Source organism: Bos grunniens, chromosome X (genome assembly GCF_055505025.1).
Source record: "Bos grunniens cultivar Pamir isolate PY7600 chromosome X, Bosgru_T2T1.0, whole genome shotgun sequence".
In the NCBI taxonomy this organism is placed as follows: Eukaryota; Metazoa; Chordata; class Mammalia; order Artiodactyla; family Bovidae; genus Bos; species Bos grunniens.
In genome coordinates, this window is record NC_141194.1 from 43,349,664 (window position 1) to 43,366,546 (window position 16,883).

Genomic DNA, 16,883 nt, shown 5'->3' on the forward strand with positions numbered 1-16,883 from the left:
CTGAGAAATCTGTATGCAGGTCAGGAAGCAACAGTTAGAACTGGACATGGAACAACTGACTGGTTCCAAATAGGAAAAGGAGTACGTCAATGCTGTGTATTGTCACCTTGCTTATTTAACTTATATGCAGAGTACATCATGAGAAACGCTGTACTGGAAGAAACATAAGCTGGAATCAAGATTGCCGGGAGAAATATCAATAACCTCAGATATGCAGATGACATCACCCTTATGGCAGAAAGTGAAGAGGAACTAAAAAGCCTCTTGATGAAAGTGAAAGTGGAGAGTGAAAAAGTTGGCTTAAAGCTCAACATTCAGAAAACGAAGATCATGGCATCTGGTCCCATCACTTCATGGCAAATAGATGGGGAAACAGTGGAAACAGTGTCAGACTTTATTTTTTTGGGCTCCAAAATCACTGCAGATGGTGACTGCAGGCATGAAATTAAAAGACGCTTACTCCTTGGAAGGAAAGTTATGTCCAACCTAGATAGCATATTCAAAAGCAGAGACATTACTTTGCCAACAAAGGTCCGTCTAGTCAAGGCTATGGTTTTTCCAGTGGTCATGTATGGATGTGAGAGTTGGACTGTGAAGGAGGCTGAGTGCTGAAGAATTGATGCTTTTGAACTGTGGTGTTGGAGAAGACTCTTGAGAGTCCCTTGGACTGCAAGGAGATCAACCAATCCATTCTGAAGGAGATCAGCCCTGGGATTTCTTTGGAAGGAATGATGCTAAAGCTGAAACTCCAGTACTTTGGCCACCTCATGCGAAGAGTTGACTCATTGGAAAAGACTCTGATGCTGGGAGGGACTGGGGGCAGGAGGAGAAGGGGACCACAGAGGATGAGATGGCCGGATGGCATCACTGACTCGATGGACGTGAGTCTGAGTGAACTCCGGGAGTTGGTGATGGACAGGGAGGCCTGGCGTGCTGCGATTCATGGGGTCACAAAGAGTTGGACACGACTGAGTGACTGAACTGAACTGTCCTGTTAAATTTTGCCAAGAAAACACACTGGTCATAGCAAACACCCTCTTTAAACAACACAAGAGAAGACTCTATATATGGACATCACCAGGTGGTCAATACCAAAATCAGACTGACTATATTCTTTGCAGCCAAATGTGGCGAAGCTATATACAGTCAGCAAAACAAGACTTGGAGCTGACTGTGCCTCAGATCAGGAACTCCTTATTGGCAAATTCAGACTTAATTAAAGAAAGTAGGGAAAACCACTGGACCATTCACGTATGGCCTAAATCAAATCTCTTACAATTATACAGTGGAAGTGACAAATAGATTCAAGGGATTAGATCTGATAGAGTACCTGAAGAACTATGGACAGAGTGGACAGAGGTTCATGACATTGTACAAGAGGGAGTGATCAAGACCATCCCCAAGAAAAAGAAATGCAAAAAGGCAAAATGGTTGCCTGAGGAGGCCTTACAAATAGCTGAGAAAAAAAGAGAACTGAAAAGAAATGGAGAAAAGGAAAGATATACCCATTTGAATGCAGAGTTCCAAAGAGTAGCAAGGAGAGATAAGAAAGCCTTCCTCAGCTATCAATGAAAAGAAATAGAGGAAAACAATAGAATGGGGAAGACTAGAGATCTCCTCAAGAAAACTAGAGATACCAAGGGTACATTTCATACAAAGATGGGCACAATAAAGGACAGAAATTGTATGAACCTAACAGAAGCAGAAGATATTAAGAAGAGGTGGCAAGAATACACAGAAGAACTATGCAAAAAATATCTTCATGACCCAGATAATCACGATGGTGTGATGTCAGGAAGCATTTAACAGGAGGCTTCCTGTGTGCTGTTTTGGACCTGTCAGGAATTCTCTGCTCCTTATTAATTCCTGAATATTCAGGAATTAAGAGGAGAGGCAAGCCTCTCCCAGGACTGAGGAATCCAGGCATTTCCTTCATTAGTTTTTCTATACGGTGATAAGTACCCTCTTCCTTTTTATGAACCATATGGTAAAAGTGGTTATTTACAACTCTGTCTTTCATATGGAGGCTGCTGAAAATAGCTATCTTGTAAGACAGTATAAATACCTACACAATGTTGAATAAAACACCTTTGCTCCATCAGAGCTCTGGTCCCCGTGTCTTTCTCTTTCTTTCTCTCTCTCCTCTCTCTCTCTCTCTCTCCCCCTCTCTTTCAGGCTGATCCCCTGGAGCTCAGAGGCCCTCTGGGTTCACTTTCCTGCCTGGGCTTCTAAGACCCTCTCGAGAAGGTGCTTTGCGCCTTCACCCCATCAAGAGGGCGCCTGAGGCCTCCGTGAACAGAGCAAGCCCTGTGCCAGGGGCTTTACTGGCTTTCTGCATAAACCAAGGAATATCAGCCTCTTTCTCTCCTTTACTTTCTTATCATCGACTCCAGACCACCAGGTTCCGGTCCATTAAAGGACCTCAACAGTGTGATCACTCCTAGAGCCAGACATCCTGGAATGCAAAGTCAAGTGGGCCTTAGGAAGCATCACTATGAACAAAGCTAGTGGAGATGATGGAATTCCAGTTGAGCTATTTCAAATCCTAAAAGATGATGTTTTGAAAGTGCTACACTCAATATGCCAGCAAATTTGGAAAACTCAGCAGTGGCCACAGGACTGGAAAAAGTCAGTTTTCATTCCAATCCCACAGAAAGGCAATGCCAAAGAATGTTCAAACTACCACACAATTGCACTCATCTCACATGCTAGTAATGCTCAAAATTCTCCAAGCCAGGCTTCAACAGTATGTGAACCATGAATTTCATAGAGTCAGCAATGCCAGAAACTAGGTATACTGACTTTCAGTGTATTATCTATATTATTTCTTATATTACCCAATGGTTCTCAACAGGAAGGCCCACCTAGGGGACACTTGGAAAGGTGTTACAGATGGGAGGGCGTGGGTTGTCACAATGACTTGGGGTTGCTAATGGCATTTAGTAGCTAAAGGTTATGGATGTAAAAATGCTACATTTCCAGAGGGAATGTAAGGCAATAAAGGACTATCATACCTCGGATGCCACTAGTGCACTCCCCTCCCCCCACATACGCACACACACTGAGAAACTACTACTCAAGTGCAACTTAATGCCAATTTGGCTGATTAAATGCACAATGTAATCCCAAGAAAATTCAAAACAGGCAAGAAAAAGATAATTTACTTTTAGCCATTAATATTTTAAGAATCAAATTCTATTCGTACTGAAACTTGTTTCATGTTTTTACTAAATGTTACCTGGATTTTCTAGTCAAATATCAAATGGAAGAATTGTGAAGCCCTAAAGCATGATGGCCTGCAAGGAGATCCAACCAGTCTGTTCTAAAGGAGACCAGTCCTGGGTGTTCTTTGGAAGGAATGATGCTGAAGCTGAAACTCCAGTACCTTAGCCACCTCATGCAAGGAGTTGACTCATTGGAAAAGACTCTGATGCTGGGAGGGATTGGGGACAGGAAGAGAAGGGGATGACAGAGGATGAGATGGCTGAATGGCTTCACCGACTCGATGGATGTGAGTTTGAGTGAACTCCGGGAGTTGGTAATGGACAGGGAGGCCTGGCGTGCTGCGATTCATGGGGTCGCAAAGAGTCGGACATGACTGAGCGACTGAACTGAATTGAACTGAAAGCATGCTGGGGCAATCTTGAGATTAAAACTATTTCATAAAAAACTTATGTTGATATAAGTTGTGAACCAAAACTAGAATGAACATAACTAATTTACTAAGGAGCAACCCCTCCCCCCACAATAAAACAAATAAAGACAAATAAAAGAAAATAAACCAACCTAGAGAACTCATTTGCCTTGAAATTGAAACCACTTTTGTTTTCCAAACTCAGCAAACCAAAGGGGAAAAAGAAATCACAATATGTTCAGAACAAACCAGTATTTCATTCTGTTTAAGACCATATAAATGAACAATGACATGTGTCAAAGGGCTGTGGTTAACTGGAACCATAACTGTTCTGTATATCATAGACCTCTGGGCTTATAATATGAATGCACTTCTTACGAATGGGCTTCCCAGGCGGTGCAGTGGTAAAGAATTATCTGCAATGCGGGAGACGCAAGTTCAATCTCTGGGTCGGGTATATCCCCTGGAGAAAGAAATGGCATCCCACTCGAGTATTCTTGACTGGGAAATGCCATGGACAGAGAAAACTGGCAGGCTACGGTCCATAGGGTTCACAAATATTTGGATATGACTCAGTGACTAAACAACAACAATGTTATGAATAATATAGCTGTCACATTTTGCATTTATCTTACCAACCAGTGTTCAGCAAATATGCCTTAATTTATTTTAGAGATAAGAACGTGGAAACAGAATGCATAAAGTGCTCCAGAATATACTTAGTAGTTCTGAAATGCTATGGTATATTCATTCATTCAACTCTCAGCTGAGTACCTGCTTGTTGCCAGACTGTCTGGCATATCGGTAAGCACTGGAAATGAAGTGTCTACAGAGAGTCGGAAATGACTGAGCAACTGAGCACACACATGCACACATACACACACACACACAATATCAGGGACAAAATATAGAAATATCTTTGGCATTCGAGAATTTGGCAAATTTGTAATTGATTAAATAGTGATACCAACAAGGTTTTAATTAATGAATCAACACCAACCAGAGTGGAAATCTTTCAGATCATATCTATCCTTGGTCAGTTATCTTCAGCACTTTTACTAGCAATGTAAATGAAGATAAAAAGACTTTTAAAAATGATAAGACTAGCAAGAATAAGGCTCAGAAGGACAGCATCATCAGTGTGAGATTACAGAGAGAACTTCACAGGCTGAAATGATGTGCCCCGTAAGAAAGATGAAATTTAAGAGTAATAAATTCAATGTACATTTCCATGTTTAGTTTTTTTTTAATTTTATTTTATTTTTAAACTTTACATAATTGTATTAGTTTTGCCAAATATCAAAATGAATCCACCACAGGTATACATGTGTTCCCCATCCTGAACCCTCCATGTTTAGTTTAAATAATTCCATTTATACAAGTTCAGAATGGAGAAGACAAGGCAGTTTGGGTATTTTAGAAAATTAGGAATTTTATTTATTTCCATATAATATCAACTTAAACCAATGCTTTGATGTGGACCCTAAAACTTAACTGAAAACAGAGCCCTGTTAAAAGAAGCAAAGTATCAAAATCATTAATTTGCAATCCTTTCTATCCCAGCATACCAAGGGCTAAGACAATCGGAAAACCAGGGCCATATCTTTATCTTAAAAGTGTATCATATATCACTTATATGTGGAATCTATAACATGACACAGTTGAACCTGTCTTTGAAACAGTCTCACGGACATAGAGAACAGACTGGTAGGTTGCCTGGGGAAGGGGGTTGGGGGAGGGATGAAGTAGGAGGTTAGCAGATGTTAGCATTTATACATAGAATGGATAAACAACAAGGTCTTACTGTATAGCACAGGGAACTATATTCTATATCCTATGATAAACCATAATGGAAAATAATTTTTAAAAAGAATGTATACATATGTATAAGTGTTAGTCACTGAATTGTGTCCAATTCTTTTGGACCTCATTGACTGTAGTTCGCCAGGCTCCTCTGTCCATGGGATTCTCCAGGCAAGAATCCTGGGGTAGGTAGCCATTTCCTTCTCCAGGGGATCTTTCAGACCCAGGGATTGAACCTGGGTCTCCTGCATCACAGGTGGATTCTTAACAGTCTGAGCCACCAGGGAAGCTCTTACGTGTATATATAACTGAATCAAATATTGAATTACTTTGCTGTACGGCAGAAAGTAACACAACATTGTAAATCAACTACACTTCAGTTAAAAAAGCAAGTGTATCATAAGGGGATGGAGGAAAAGGAGACAAGTTAATGGGCCAATGGGGTTTTAAAGAACTTATTGGATGACTGATTCTTGAACTCACCTTCCTCACTCTGATATAGACTCAGGTGGGTAATATTTCCATAATACATTTTAGGAAGAATATGGACAACCAAGATAAGTTCTGAGGAGAGAAATTGGGAGAGTGGGCACTTGACAATTCATAAAATGATAACTAGAAGGAAATGTTTATCTTTAATTATTTAGAGGGGCCTTGTGTTATATCAGATCTTAGTTCCCCAACCAGGGATTAAACCTCCACCCCCTGCATTGAAAGCAGGGTGTATTAACCAGTCGACAGCCAGAAAAGTCTCAGGAAATGTTTATCTTTAAAAAAAAAAAAAGATGAGGGGATCCATAAAACAGTGTATCATGGTGGATCACAGCCTAAGCTCTGGGCTTAAGGAGACTTGGGTTCAAATCCAGCTCTACCAGCTCATACTATGAGTTATGAGAAGAGACAGGATTAGATAGAAATGTAAGGAATCCAGAACCCAACTAGGGGCAAAAAGAGTTAGCTGCCACCTGAGTGGGGTTGCAGCTTTCCAGCTAGCCAAATTCAGGTGGCTAAAACTTTGTAGCAAAATGTGTGGCATTGAAATCCCCCATGAACCAAGTGACTATAAAGAACAGAGTTCCTTTTGTACTTGGTGGCTAAGGTAGAATCATCTGGGAAGCATGAAGCTCTAAAATACTGTATCTTGGTCTTGAATATCTGACTAATGAGGAAACATACCCTGATGGCCAAAGCCATCTTCTAACTTCAGCTCAATTCACCTGATATGGTGAACCTGCTACTCTTATTTGAGTGACTTTTCAACACTGGGGAGAACTTAGAATGATATAATGAAGTGGCTCAGACAGTAAAGAATTTTCCTGCAAAGTGGGAGACCTGGGTTCAATTCCTGAGTTGGGAAGATCCCTTGGAGAAAGGAATGGCAACTCACTCTAGTATTCTTGCCTGGAGAATGCCATGGACAGAGAAGCCTGGCAAACTACAGTCCATGGGGTCACAAAGAGTTGGACATGACTAAGCAACTAATACACACACACACACACTCACACACACACACACACATACACAATGAAGTAAATAACCATCATAGAAATGCTTTTGTGTGAATTAAAACTCACCTTTTTATAATGTTTAAGAGAATCTGCCATTTTAGGAAATCTGTCAGATTAAAAAAAGTATAAGAGAATTTCAATGAGTGCATACACAGTATTGAAATGTTTAAGAGAACTCAAGATTCAACAGACTTCCAGGCTTATTATCTTCACTGAGTCATTTAATCACCTAGTTAGTAGGATTTTATTTGTTAGGATTATACTTATGCCTTGTCAGGCATTTGAAGGGTTTTACAAGTTCAAATATGTTAAATATATGAGAATAGTTTTAAAAGGGGAATTAAGTAAGTTTATAAATGAGATTGTTTAAAGTGAACATAACCTTTTCGACTTGTGTTGACTATTAATCAGAGAACAAATGAATGTAATTGCCCTTATTTTTTATAGCAATTACAAGATTTATAAATAGCATAACTAACAATATTCTCGATCTAAATTTAGCACTTTGAGGAAAACAGAAAATGTAAGTTTAAAAAATCAAATATTAATATAAATCCCAACAAACTGTAGATAGTCCAAGAGTTTCCCTAGCCTAGGTAATTAACATAGATTGACATTCCCCTCTATATGTCACCTTGTCACCTGGATAGCAGTCTCATCTATAAAATTCCTAAAGTTTTTTTGAAGATTAAATGAGATGATGTATCTAAATCCAGATATTTAGTCAGTATCTCTTATAAAGTTTCACTTGACAGAGCATTCTGTGTATAAAAGTCCTCAAAAATATGGATTTAAATATGTAGATTCATTGTCAGGTGGAAGAGGAACCAAATGCATTCTGTAATGTCCTGGAGAATGGAGTTGGTAATTCCATGAAGATGAATAATATAGGTTTTCAGATTCTGGGTACTTATTTATGTTCCAAGCAATCTGCTAAGTGATTGACATATGTCATTTTGTTGATTCCTTACCGTGTACTGGTATTTTAGAGTTTGATCAGAGAAGCAGAGTCCCTGTAAGTAATATAAGAGATTTATTCTTGGGATAAGACCTTATTGTCATGGGAGCTGTATCGCCTATGTATAGCTCTTACTTCTGTATCTGATGGCGGGCCTGAAGTCAGCCTGGCCAGCAGTGGAGAAGGGAAGGTGGCTTGAAGGAGCGGGAAGAGCAAGAAGGAGCTGAAATCCACACCTGTCTCTCATCAGAACATATTGGTGGGGCCTTCCCTGGTGGTCCAGTGGCCAAGACTCTGACCTCCCAATGCAGGGGGCCTGGGTTTGATCCCTGGTCAGGGAACTAGATCCCACATGCCACAACTAAGAATTTGCATGCCACAATGAAGATCGAAGATCCTGCATGCTGCAACTAAGACCTGGTGCAGTCAAATTACAAACAAAAAATAGGTTTTTTTAAAAAGTCAAATTGGGACTTTACTGGTGGTCAAGTGGTTAAGACTACACCCTTCCATTGCACGGGGCCTGAGTTCAATTCCTGGTCAGGGAACTAGATCCTGCATGCCACAACTAAGACCCAGCACAGCCAGACAAATAAATATATTTAAAAAAAGAAAAGTCAAATTGGCAATAGTGATCTCACATTGAAACCTTTGTTGATCTCTAACCCTCCATCTTTGACGATGCAGGGGACTTGCCAAAGAGCTGGCACACTTTGCCATGGAATTGCACACAGAGTTGGTCCAGAATTCTGAGATGCTGAAGGAGAAGATCTGGCAAGACCTGGATGAGCTGCAGGTCTAGTCCTGACGCGCATGAATGACTCAAACCAGAAGGTCTGTAACAATACCGGGAAACTGGCCCTACACTCTTCTTACCTCACTCTGCCCTCCAATTTCTCTTGTAGATTAAGCAGCTCTAGCCCAGAACTCTTCCAGCCAAGGAAGAGAATTCAAGGAATCTCAGTTCCAACCTAGCAAATTTGATGTAATGCTAAGCCACCACTGTCCTGTGAGCCCTAGAGAAATAAACTGGATGAGGAAGTTAAATAATTTATGCAAGGGCACACAGATAGTAAGGGAGGGAGCCAGAATGTGAACTATGAACTGGCCCAGAACCTGGGAATTTAACCACTGCCTTCTACTGCCTCTCTCTAATGTCTGAAAATTAGAGGAAAGCAAGTTTCAGCTCAATGGAAAGATGACAGTAGGAGTTCACCCACACTGCGACAAGCTGCCTTGCAAAGGAGAGGGTTCCTTGTCTCAGATGATGTTCAAACACAGGCTGGTGGCCATCTGTCAGAGACTTTACACAGAGAGTGCACACCAGGAAGGAGAAGGAATGGGGTGGCTATTAATGGCACTTTCAACTCCAAGATTCTATATTTCCAGAATATACAGTTCAGAGCGAAGGTCTAAACTCACAGTGTATAAGGAAAGTAATAGAAGAGAAGTGGAAGACAGAAGCCCTTAATGGTGGGCAGGAAAGAGATTTGGCTAAGCTATGCCCAGTAGTGCCAAAACCCACTGCGAGGAAAATAAAAATTATGGTCAACCCAAGAGCTGTTTTTCACACACAGGATGCTGCACAATAGCTATACCGTGGTGATTTTTTTTTTCCCCTGTAAGTTGATTTGATTTCACTGAACAGACAGGCCATTTTTCTTATTGTGTAGACATGATCTTTAAAAGTCTGATGAAGGATTGCAAATTCAGCACACCATGCACAGACTCTTTAAAATTAAATTTTAATCAATTGAAGGCATGACAAAAAGTTTGAAGCAAATATCCAAATATTTCAAAGAACTGCTTAGAAATGAATTTTCACATTTGAAGCTCTGCCAGCATAAACACATAATAATGAAACATGTCTTGGTAACAGTTTAAAAAATTAAAGGAAAAAGGCAGTGACTAGTCCAACGTTTCTGCAGCAGATGTATCCTCATGACATCTTTCCAAAGCAGATATTATAATAATTTTCTTTTTCTCCCCTCAAATTCTATACCAGCTGGTTAACCAATGATACAAATTGGAGGTCATGGAATACCTACACAGATATTAGATGGTTGACTTCTCACCAAGAAAAACCATAAATGTGTAAAGTTTATAGATGAACATTTAAAAAATCTCCAAGTTGATAGATGGAAATCCCCTAAGAAATGTTATTGTGATATGAGGATATCTCTCTCCACCCTTTCCCCCTGCTCTCCACCCAGGAGGCTGACCTGAATGGAGCACATCAGTGGCACCATTGTTGTCTGGCTTCCAATGGGAAGCACATAAGCAGCACCAGAAAATCAGAGGGCGAAAGCCCTGATGGTACCCTGGCACTCTTCTCACAGGGTTGCCTTGGGTTAACTGGGTCCCTTGACCCAAGATTGTGTTCCACTTGGGACTTCCCTGGTGGTCCAGTAGTGAGACTCTGCGCTCTCACTGCTGAGGGCTCAGGTTCAATCCCTAGTCAGGGAACAAAGATTCCACAAGTCAAGTGGTACAGCTGAATAAATAAGATTGTGTTCCCTTCAACTGTCTCTCTCTTTCCTTGTCCCTTTGGGCCCAGAGGAGGTATACACTCACCACTATTCATAGCCTCAGAGAACTACTCTACCTTGTGATGGTCCTACTCCCTGTCCCATACGTTTGTCAAAAATTGGCTTACTGAACACTCCTCAGATTCTATTAATTAGAGGATGCGTTTTGTTTCCTGCTGGTGTAGCCAAAATTTGACCTCTGTATCAGACTGAATCTCAGAGACAGAATTTTGGGTGAAGTAGAAAAGAACAGCTTTACTGCTTTGCCAGGCAAGGAAGGGCCACAGCAGACTCATGCCCTCAAAACCACATGTCCCTCCCTGGAGAGGGTAGTGAGAAGTTTCATAGTAATGGTTCAAAAAGGGTGTGATTGTCATTGAAATCTCAACTTCTCTGTACATGGGTGCCAAATAAAAGATCAGAGACAGAGTTTTGGATGAGGTAGAAAAGGATAGTTTTTATTGCTTTGACAGGCAAACAGAGACACACCAGGCTTCTGCCTCAAAAAACTATGTGTCTCCACCCCAGAGAACTCGAGGGTTTTTATAATGGGTGAGACTGTGGGGTCTCTGACAAGATTACTGTGTGAGCAGGGCTTCCACTCCCTTAACCTCATCTCGGATGGTTATTCTCCTAAAGATTAGATGACCTGTTCCTTTAATCTTGCCTCAGGTGGTTTCTTGGCAGCTTCTCTCTTGATTTTGTAATCTGCCCTTTGGAACTCAAGGAAGGTCAAAATGGCTGAAGTCTTGCGTGGGAGCTCCACAGGGCCGTACTCAGTTTCACTTTCAGCATATGGACGTTCTTCTGATTGGTTGGTGCTGAGGTAAGTGGGAGTCAGCATCATCAACCTTCTGGTTCCAACCTGTCTGGGGTTTACTGTGCTTGTGGGCAGCATAGAGTTAACTTCTCCCACCAGAAGGGATTTCAGTATCTGCAAAATAGCTCAAAGGTATCGTTATGTATATCCCTTGAAGGACCCTGCCCCAAGGCTGCAATATTGTTTCTTGGCTTGTTGTTGATAAGTCACAGTCATGTCTGACTCTTTGCGACCCCATGGACTACAGCATGCCAGGCTTCCCTGTCCTTCACTAGAACCTGGAGTTTACTCAAACTCATGTCCATTGAGTCAATGATGCCATCCAACCATCTCATCCTGTTGTCCCCTTCTCCTCCTGCCCTCAATCTTTCCCAGCATAAGGCTCTTTTCCAATGAGTCATCTCTGTGCATCAGGTGGCCAAAGTATTGGAGCTTCAGCTTCACTGTCAGTCCTTCCAATGAATATTCACTGTTGATTTCCTTTAGGATGGACTGGTTTGATCTCCTTGCTATCCAAGGGACTCTCAGGAGTCTTCTCCAACACCACAGTTCAAAAGCATCAATTCTTTGTCCTCAGCCTTGTTTATGGTCCAACTCTCACATCCATACATGATTACTGGAAAAACCATAGCTTTGACTAGACGGACCTTTGTTGGCAAAGTGATGTCTTTGCTTTTTAATATGCTGTCTAGGTTTGTCATAACTTTCCTTCCAAGAAGTATGTGTCTTAATTTCATGGCTGCAGTCACCATCTGCAGTGATTTTGGAGCCCAAGAAAATACAGTCTGTCACTGTTTCCATTGTTTCCCTATCTATTTGCCATGATGTGATGGGATCGGATGCCATAATCTTCATTTTTTGAATGTTGAGTTTTAAGCCAGCTTTTTCACTCTCCTCTTTCACCTTCATCAAGAGGCTCTTTAGTTCCTCTTCACTTTCTGCCATTAGAGTGGTATCATCTGCATATCTGAGGTTATTCGTATTTCTCCTAGTAATCTTGATTCTAGTTTGTAATTCATCTAGCCAGGCATTTCACATGATGTACTCTGCATAGAAGTTAAATAAGCAGGGTGGCAATGTACAGCCTTTCCCAATTTGGAACCAGTCTGTTGTTCCATGTCCAGTTCCAACTTGCTTCTTGACCTGCGTACAGGTTTCTCAGGAAGCATGTAAGGCATCATAGTAACCATTTGCATGAGTTATTTTACAACAGGAGGTCCTAGTAAGGAACACGGAACTAACAAGCCACCACCAACCAGAAGAATTGGGAAAGGTCAAAAGGAAATACCACATGTCCTACCACCTCCCAGATTCTTTCTCACTGGCATCCATCTTGGCTGATCAATATGCATGCCACCAGGAAGGACCCTGAGTTAGAATGATTGGCCAAAGAAAGCCCAGAAAGTAACCCCATCACTATAGAACCCAAGACTGTGAGCCACACGACAGAGTAGTCCTCCTGCGTTGCCTTACCCTACTGCACTCCACCTTGGGCTCCCCTTTCCAATAAAGTCTCTTGCTTTGTCAGCTCATGTATCTCCTTTGACAATTCATTTCCGAGTGTTAGACAAGAGCCCACTCTCAGGCCCTGGAAGGTGTCCCGCCTTCCTGCAACAATTTCAAAAAATTTGCATACACTGCAGGGGCAGCACTGAAATTGTTTACCTTTATACAATAATTCCTTCCCTCAAGAAGCAGAAGGATCTTCAGAAGGTTCAGAGACCACATAAACTCAAAGCCTGAATGTCTTATTAGTGTCCCAGGAAAGAAATTGGAGAAGGAAGACTTAGATATGAGAGGTATTGCATCAGGGGGCTCCACATAGAAGGTGGGGCTCCAGGATGGAGAGAGAATGAAAGAAGAGAAAAAGAAAGAGGAGCAGAGAGGATCACCTTGGCAGGAGGGAGTATACTAGCAAAGGCTACCAAAATCGTATACACCATAGTGTCAGGCATGTTCTAATACATTTACATGTATTAACATATTAATATACACCATCACCCCACATGAAGTAGGGATTATTGTTACTTCTCTTCCATATGAAGAAACTAAGCACAGACAGGTTAAGCAACTTGACCAAGGTCATACAGCTAGAGGCTGTCTGTCTCCATAGACAGTTCTCCTAATATCTAGAAAAAAGTTTGTTGCAGTGGAGCAGCCAGAAATAGTGATGAAGTAAGTAAAAGCCAGGCAGTGGAGAGCCTTGGAAGCCAGATTAAGGAGTTGCTAATTACAGATGATGTAGAAGACAGAAAGTTAAGAGTCAGGAGAGTTTCAGGCCAGGAAATCCCTTGCTGTTGGGTCACGGGGTCAAGGGAACTATTGCTGCATAATAAACCATCCTCCAATTCAGTGACTTAAAACAGCAACTGTTCATTTGCTCCCAGTTCTGCAATCCAGCTGGAGACTGGCAGAGACAATACATCTTTGCTCTGTGTGATATTGTCTGGGGTGGGTCATGTGGCTACATTGAGCTGGGAACTGGGCTGGAGCTGGAATGTGGCCTCACTCACATGTCCGGTGCCTCAGCTTGGGTAGCAGGAGTGACTACTGTACACTTGAGTTCTTCTCCACCTGACCTTTGTCTCTCTCTCTTTCAAGTTGTCGCTCGTCATTCAGAAGTCTGCTCTAAGTTTCTGTCCATAACAGCTGGTTTCCAAGAGAGCAAAAGCTAAAGTTGCCAAGTTTCTTAAGGCCTAGGCTTGGAATTGGCACCATGTCACTTCTACCATATTCTATTGGCCAAAGTAAGTCCCAAGTTTAGTTCATTTTCAAGTGGAGGGAAATAGATCTCACATCCTGATGAGAGGTGCAGCAAACCTGTGTAAGAATGGGAGGGATTGCTGGCAGCCATGTTTGCAAGCCATCTGCCCCAGGGACCAATGACACCATTTGTTACTCTTGTTCTCTCATTCTCTAATGCTGTCATGAATGACATTGTTTCAGCAGATCCCTAAATTCATTGAAGGATATCATATCAACATATCTTGTGCACTTATGAAACCAAGCAGGACCTTGTGGGGCTCCTGGGCACAAAGGCCTTTCTATGTCCCCCATTTTTTTTTAACTTGAATCTTAAGTTGTGGCATATGAAGTCTTAGTTGCATCATGTGGGATCTAGTTCCCTAACCAGGAATCACACCTGGGACCCCTGCATTGCAAGCGTGGAGTCTTAGCCACTGGATCACCAGGAAAGTCCTCCCATTTCTTGATAATGGGAAGTAGGCTTTATTCAGTCCCGTTGATCTTCCCAGAGTTCCAATAGGCAGATTCAAAAAGTTGCTAACTAGAGAAGGGAGGGGATGTGAGATCAGGGAAGAGCAGTAAGAGGAATAGTAGTACAGCAGTAGGGCAGAGTCCTGGTTCTCCCTTAAGGGATATACATAGCAATAGCTTTAAATTATTTTCTGATACAGAAACCCCCAACAGGTTGGAGAAGTTAACTCTATGCTGCCCATAAGCACATTGACCCCAGACCGGTTGGAATCAGGTTGATCTTGCTGACTCCCCACTCCCTCACCATCAACCAGTAGGAAGAATATCCATGAGCTGATCATGCCCCCTTTGAACCATTACTATAAAACTCCTCACTACCCTCTCCAAGTGAGGACATTAGCCTGTTGTCGCCCCCTTTGCCTAGCAAAGCAATAAAGGTATCCCTTCTACACCAAAATCTCTATGTCCAAGATTTAATTCAGTGTTGGGGTACAGAGGCCAGATTTGGCTTCACTTACTCTTCCCTGGTGGCTCAGAGGTTAAAGTATCTGCCTGGAATGCGGGATACCCAGGTTCAATCCCTGGATCAGGAAGATCCCCTGGAGAAGGAAATGGCAACCCACTCCAGTACTCTTGCCTGGAGAATCCCATGGAGCGAGGAGCCTGGTAGGCTACAGTCCATGGGGTTGCAAAGAGTCGGACACGACAGCTACTTCACTCACTCTCAATCCAAAAGACTTCTGAGCTAAGGAAAGAGCACAGCCAGGTTGTCACCAGGGAAAATCATTTCAGATATCACAGCAATCCCATCGGAGAGCTCAGCTCAGGTAGGGAGAGCCAGAGTACCAAGCACCCCACAGATTAGGTGGCTAGTGCACTGTGAGAACATTGATTTGACTCTATGGCATAGGTGGGCAAGACTACAGCCCTCTGGCAAAATCCTGCCACCAGCCCTTTTTTGGAGATAAAGTTTTATTGGAGCACAGCCATACTCAATCATTTATGTGTTATCTATAGCTACTTTAGCACTAAAAGAGCAGAGTTGAGTAGTTGCAACAGAAACTACATGGTCCATACCACCTAAAATATATACCCTCTGCCCTTTAGAGAAAAGATTTTACAACCAAGTCACTGATTGTATATATTCAGTGAGGGTACTTTTTCTCATACTTAATTTTGTCACCAGAAATTACATTGATCCCAGGGTTTACCATTTAACTGGCAGAAATAGGTCCTGGGCCACTCCATACAATTCCTTGAAGAGGGCAAAGAATGCAAAGCTTTCAATAATAGAATATTAAGATGGAAAATCTACATGACGCTTTTAAGTCAAACCAATTTGTGCCCTTAATTACTTTTAGAACCTGTCCTCTGGCTCACTCTCTCCATGCAACCATCACAATCTCCCCAGGGAAGAGACTTACAGTAGTTTTCCTATGTTCAGAGATTTTTAAAAAGATCATTCAATAGGCAAATTGGACATCCTCAGTGGAAAATCACGGTACCAATTCACAGTCAAGAGAATCCAACAGAGCTCCAAAACTCCGTTAACCTAGTAATACTTAAGTTTTCTGAAAAATTCAAGGTAATTATAGAGGCCTGCCCTTTTGCCTTCACTTGGTTGATACATGAAGGATTTTTTAAAAAACAGTTAACTTAAAAGAACATTTCATAATGTTTAATTGTGTTGTTCCATGATAAATTATTCTGACTATGTTTTCATATGCAAAATACAACTAAAAGATGAATTTTAACACACTATTTCCCTGGAACCCTTGAAGTTCTGCTCCCATATATATTTTTGAACTTTTATGCTTAAAAAGTTCTCAAACTCACATATTCACTGACCCAGCAATTCTGGTTCTTGAGTTTTATCTCCAGCCCATATGGTATGGTATAGTTTAAAGTTATTCATGGCAGAAATATTTATAATAGCAGGAAATCATAAATAGCCTAAATATCCATAAATAAGGGGCTGGTGTGAAAGCAGTAGTAGATAATACATATGTAAATGGGCATGGCTGTGTTCAACAATTTATTTAATTACAGTAAATCCACATGATGAATCAAAAGGAATGAGGAAGATCTTTGGAATCTTATAAAGAACAAATTCCAGCATTATTGCTAAGTGAAAAAAAAGCAAAGTGCAGAATAGTATGTATTTTATCACTTGTTAAAAAATATGGGAGGGATAGAATAGATATAATTTGCTCATACGTACATTAAATAACTCTGGAAGGACCCACATAAGAAACTGATCATTTTATCTGTTTTCAGGAGTGATTGTAAGTCAGGGTCCCAGTCTGAGAAATTGCTCTAGGGATTTCATTCAGGGGAATTTTAATACTTTAAACTGGTTACACAGGTTTAAAAAAAAAAAGAGTTAAGATGCTTAATAAGAGACTATAAGGTAGCC

At 41.4% G+C, this 16,883-nt stretch overlaps 1 long non-coding RNA gene across 2 annotated transcripts in view; it reads right to left on the bottom strand.

The window, feature by feature from the left end:
* Positions 1 to 16,883, bottom strand: part of LOC147340227 (uncharacterized) — a 50,815-nt gene that overhangs the window by 22,615 nt on the left and 11,317 nt on the right. Inside the window, exon 5 of one of the 2 annotated variants that reach the window (XR_015158462.1) lies at positions 7,012 to 7,051. The exons of the other annotated variant lie outside the window; for it this stretch is intronic. This is a non-coding gene — a long non-coding RNA (uncharacterized LOC147340227). Of the gene's footprint in view, positions 1 to 7,011; positions 7,052 to 16,883 lie in introns of those variants that run through there. 2 annotated transcript variants of the gene reach the window in all.